We start from the raw sequence: 5,740 nt of genomic DNA on the forward strand, positions 1-5,740 counted from the left end.
TTTCTTCCCGGGAGTGACAACTTGCTTGTCATTCTTCTTGAAGTTCCCCTTCTTACCCTTGCCCTTCTTCTTGAAACTAGTGGTCTTCTTAACCATCAACACTTGATGCTCCTTCTTGATTTCTAACTCTGCAGCCTTTAGCATCGCGAAGAGCTCAGGAATAGTTTTTTCCATCCCTTGCATATTTTAGTTCATCACGAAGCCTTTGTAGCTTGGAGGCAGTGATTGAAGAACTCTGTCAATGACACAATCATCTGGAAGATTAACTCCCAGTTGAGTCAAGTGATATGTGATAACCCACAAGTATAGGGGATCGCAACAGTTTTCGAGGTAGAGTATTCAACCCAAATTTATTGATTCGACACAAGGGGAGCCAAAGAATATTCTCAAGTATTAGCAGTTGAGTTGTCAATTCAACCACACCTGGATAACTTAATATCTGCAGCAAAGTAGTATGGAAGTAACGGTAACGGTAGCAAAAGTAACAGTAGCAGGTTTGTAGTAATTGTAACAGCAGCAATGGTAAAGTAACTAAGCAAAGATCAATATGTGAAAAGCTCGTAGGCATTGGATCAGTGATGGATAATTATGTCGGATGTGATTCCTCATGCAATAGTTATAACGTAGGGTGACACAGAACTAGCTCCAATTCATCAATGTAATGTAGGCATGTATTCCGAATATAGTCATATGTGCTTATGGAAAAGAACTTGCATGGCATCTTTTGTCCTACCCTCCGGTGGTAGCGGGGTCCTATTGGAAACTAAGGGATATTAAGGCCTCCTTTTTAATAGAGTACCGGACCAAAGCATTAACACTTAGTGAATACATGAACTCCTCAAACTACGGTCATCACCGGGAGTGGTCCCGATTATTGTCACTTGGGGGTTGCCGGATCATAACACATAGTAGGTGACTATTGACTTGCAAGATAGGATCAAGAACTCACATATATTCATGAAAACATAATAGGTTCAGATCTGAAATCATGGCACTCATGCCCTAGTGACAAGCATTAAGCATAGCAAAGTCATAGCAACATCAATCTTAGAACATAATGGATACTAGGGATCAAACCCTAACAAAACTAACTCGATTACATGGTAAATCTCATCCAACCCATCACCGTCCAGCAAGCCTACGATGGAATTACTCACGCACGGCGGTGAGCATCATGAAATTGGTGATGGAGGAAGGTTGATGATGACGACGGCGACGGATTCCCCTCTCTGGAACCCCGAACGGACTCCAGATCAGCCCTCCCGAGAGAGATTAGGGCTTGGTGGCGGCTCCGTATCGTAAAACGCGATGAATCCTTCTCTCTGATTTTTTTTCTCCCAAAACGTGAATATATAGAGTTGGAGTTGAGGTCGGTGGAGCATCAGGGGGCCCACGAGGCAGGGGCGTGCCTCCCACCCTCGTCGACAGGGTGTGGGCCCCCTAGCCTTGATTCCTTCGCATGTATTTTTTATTAATTCCAAAAATATTCTCCGTGGAGTTTCAGGTCATTCCGAGAACTTTGATTTCTGCACAAAAATAACACCATGGCAATTCTGCTGAAAACAGCGTCAATCCGGGTTAGTTCCATTCAAATCATGCAAGTTAGAGTCCAAAACAAGGGCAAAAGTGTTTGGAAAAGTAGATACGATATAGACGTATCAACTCCCCCAAGCTTAAACCTTTGCTTGTCCTCAAGCAATTCAGTTGATAAACTGAAAGTGATAAAGAAAAACTTTTACAAACTCTGTTTGCTCTTGTTGTTGCAAATATGTAAAGCCAACATTCTTGTTTTCAGCAAAGATTATGAACTAACCATATTCACAATAATACTTAGGTCTCATGTTTACTCATATCAATGGCATAATCATCTAGCGAGCAATAATAATAAATCTCGGATGACAACACTTTCTCAAAACAATCATAATATGATATAACAAGATGGTATCTCGCTAGCCCTTTCTGAGACCACAAAACAAAAATGCAGAGCACGTGTGAAGATCAAGGACTGACTAAACATTGTAATTCATGGTAAAAGAGATCCAGTCATAATCATACTCAATATAAATTAATATTAATGCATGCAAATGACAACGGTGCTCTCCAACTGGTGCTTTTAAATAAGAGGATGATGACTCAACATAAAAGTAAATAGATAGGCCCTTCATAGAGGGAAGCAGGCATTTGTAGAGGTGCCAGAGCTCGATTTTGAAATAAAGATAAATAATATTTTGAGCGGCATACTTTCATTATCAACATAACAACCAAGAGATCTCGATATCTTCCATGCTACACACATTATAGGCGGTTCCCAAACAGAATGGTAAAGTTTGTACTCCCCCTCCACCAAGAATCATCAATCCATGGCTTGCCCGAAACAACGGGTGCCTCCAACTAACAACAATCCTGGGGGAGTTTTGTTTGCAGTTATTTTGATTTGATTTGAGTATGGGACTGGGCATCCCGGTGACCAGCCATTTTCTCGTGAGTTAGGAGCGGAGTCCACTCCTCTTGAGAATAACCCGCCTAGCATGGAAGATACAGACATCCCTACTTGATACATGAGCTGTTCGAGCATACAAAACAGAATTTCATTTGAAGGTTTGGAGTTTGGCACATACAAATTTACTTGAAACGGCAGGTAAATACCGCATATAGGAAGGTATGGTGGACTCATATGGAATAACTTTGGGGTTTATGGATTTTGGATGCACAAGCAGTATTTCCGCTTAGTACAAGTGAAGGCTAGAAAGAGACTGGGAAGCGACCAACTAGAGAGCAACAACAGTCATGAACATGCATTAAAATTAATAGACATTGAGTGCAAGCATGAGTAGGATATAATCCACCATGAACATAAATATCATGGAGGCTATGTTGATTTTATTTCAACTACATGCGTGAACATGTGCCAAGTCAAGTCACTCGAACCGTTCAAAGGAGGATACCACCCTATCATGCCACATCACAACCATTTTAATAGCATGTTGGCACGCAAGGTAAACCATTATAAACTCCTAACTAATTAAGCATGGCATAAGCAACTATAATCTCTAATTGTCATTGCAAACATGTTATTCATAATAGGCTGAATCAGGAATGATGAACTAATCATATTTAAAAAACAAGATAGGTCGAGTTCATACTAGCTTCTCTCATCTCAATCATTTCATAATATATCATCATTATTGCTTTTCACTCGCACGACCGAACAGTGTGGATAATAATAATAATAGTGCACGTGCATGGGACTAAGCTGGAATCTGCAAGCATTCAATTCAAGGGAGAAGACAAGCTAATATGGGCTCTTGGTTAAATCAACAATAATGCATATGAGAGCCTGAGGGAGTCCTGGATTAGGGGGTGTCCAGATAGCCGGACTATACCTTCAGCCGGACTCCTGGACTATGAAGATACAAGATTGAAGCCTTCGTCCCATGTCCGGAGGGGACTTTCCTTGGCGTGGAAGGCAAGCTTGGCGGTGCGGATATGTAGATCTCCTACCATTGTAACCGACTCTGTGTAACCCTAACCCTCTCCGGTGTCTATATAAACCGGAGGGTTTTAGTCCGTAGGACAGAACAACAATCATACCATAGGCTAGATTCTAGGGTTTAGCCTCCTTGATCTCGTGGTAGATCTACTCTTGTACTACCCATATCATCAATATTAATCAAGCAGGAGTAGGGTTTTACCTCCATCGAGAGGGCCCGAACCTGGGTAAAAACATCGTGTCCCTTGTCTCATGTTACCATCCGCCTAGACGCACAGTTCGGGACCCCCTACCCGAGATCCGCCGGTTTTGACACCGACATTGGTGCTTTCATTGAGAGTTCCTCTGTGTCGTCACTTTTAGGCCCGATGGCTCCTCCGATCATCAATAGCGATGCGGTCCAGGGTGAGACTTTTCTTCCCGGACAGATCTTCGTCTTCGGCGGCTTCGCACTGCGGGCCAATTTGCTTGGCCATCTGGAGCAGATCGAAAGCTATGCCCCTGGCCGTCAGGTCAGATTTGGAAGTTTAAATTACACGGCTGACATCCGCGGGACTTGATCTTCGACGGATTCGAGCCACAGCCGAGCACGCCGCACTGTCACGATGGGCATGATCTAGCTCTGCCGCCGAACAGTGCCTTGGAGGCCGCACCCGCTTCAGCTCTGATCCTTAATTCGAAGCCAACTACGCCGATCGAGGATGGGTGGTTGGACACCGCCTCGGGGGCTACAATCTTTATGGCGATTGAGCCGAACACCAGCCCTGTCCTCTGCGAGGCTCGTGACTCCAAGGAGCCGGACTCCTCTCCGGACTCCGAGCCCTCCGCGCCCCTGCCGATCGAATCCGATTGGGCGCCGATCATGGAGTTCACCGCCACGGACATCTTTCAGCATTCGCCCTTCGGCGATATTCTGAAGTCACTAAAGTCTCTCTCTTTATTAAGAGAGCCCTGGCTGGATTACGGCCAGCAAGGTTGGGATACTGAAAGTGCAACTATCCCTAGGTGGTTTTGGTAATTCATAACAACATATAGCTCATTGAGCTAATACTATTCCAAGATGATTATTTCAGGAAAAGCTCAATAATTGGCATGGAATGGATGTGAAAGTGGAACCCTCAAAATGCTAAGGAAAATGGATTGGCTCAAGCTCAAAAGCTCAAGACTCTTCATTTTATATTTTAGTGATCCAAGATCACATTGAGTCCATAGGAAAAGCCAATACTATTAAGGAGGGATGAGCTGTTGCTTAATGAGCCTCTTGCTTCATGTGCTTAGTGATATGCTCCAAAACCCTCAACTACTTTCCCACATCCACATATGACCTAAACTCTAAGCCAAACTCGGTCCTACCGATTTTTCCTATCCGGCGCCACCGAGTTTCACTTGTCATTAGCCATTGCCAAACCCTAGCAGTTCGGTTCTACCGATAAGGATCTCGGTCTCACCGAGATGGGATTGCAAACTCTCTGTTACCTATTGCAATATTCTCGGTCCCACCGAGATATGCAATCGGTCCCACCGAGATTGCAATGTAAACTCAGTGTTTCCCCTTTGTAACTTTTCGGTCTCACCGAGTTACACTCGGTCTCACCGAAAGAGCAAATCGGTCCCACCGAGTTTGCCTGACCAACTCTCTGGTTAGCTGATTACCAAATTCGGTCGCACCGAGTTTGTGTAATCGGCATCACCGAGATTACGTTATGCCCAAACCCTAACCGAATCGGTCCTACCGAGTTGCATGTTAGTCCCACCGAAATTCCTAACGGTCACTAGGTTTACTATTTCGGTCAGACCGAGTTTATTTATTCGGTCCCACCGAGATTGGAAAATTGTGTAACGGTTGGATTTTGTGTGGAGGCTATATATACCCCTCCACCTCTTTCTCATTTAGTGAGAGAGCCATCAGAACACACACATCATTCCAACTCATTTTTTCTGAGAGAGAACCACCTACTCATGTGTTGAGATCAAGACATTCCATTCCTACCATATGAATCTTGATCTCTAGCCTTCCCAAGTTGCTTTCCACTCAAATCTTCTTTCCACCAAATCCAAATCCGATGAGAGAGAGTTGAGTGTTGGGGAGACTATCATTTGAAGCACAAGAGCAAGGAGTTCATTACCTACACACCATTTGTTACTTCTTGGAGAGTGGTGTCTCCTAGATTGGCTAGGTGTCACTTGGGATCCTCCGACAAGATTGTGGAGTTGAACCAAGGAGTTTGTAAGGGCAAGGAGATCGCCTAC

Source organism: Triticum dicoccoides, chromosome 3A (genome assembly GCF_002162155.2).
Source record: "Triticum dicoccoides isolate Atlit2015 ecotype Zavitan chromosome 3A, WEW_v2.0, whole genome shotgun sequence".
NCBI lineage: Eukaryota > Viridiplantae > Streptophyta > Magnoliopsida > Poales > Poaceae > Triticum > Triticum dicoccoides.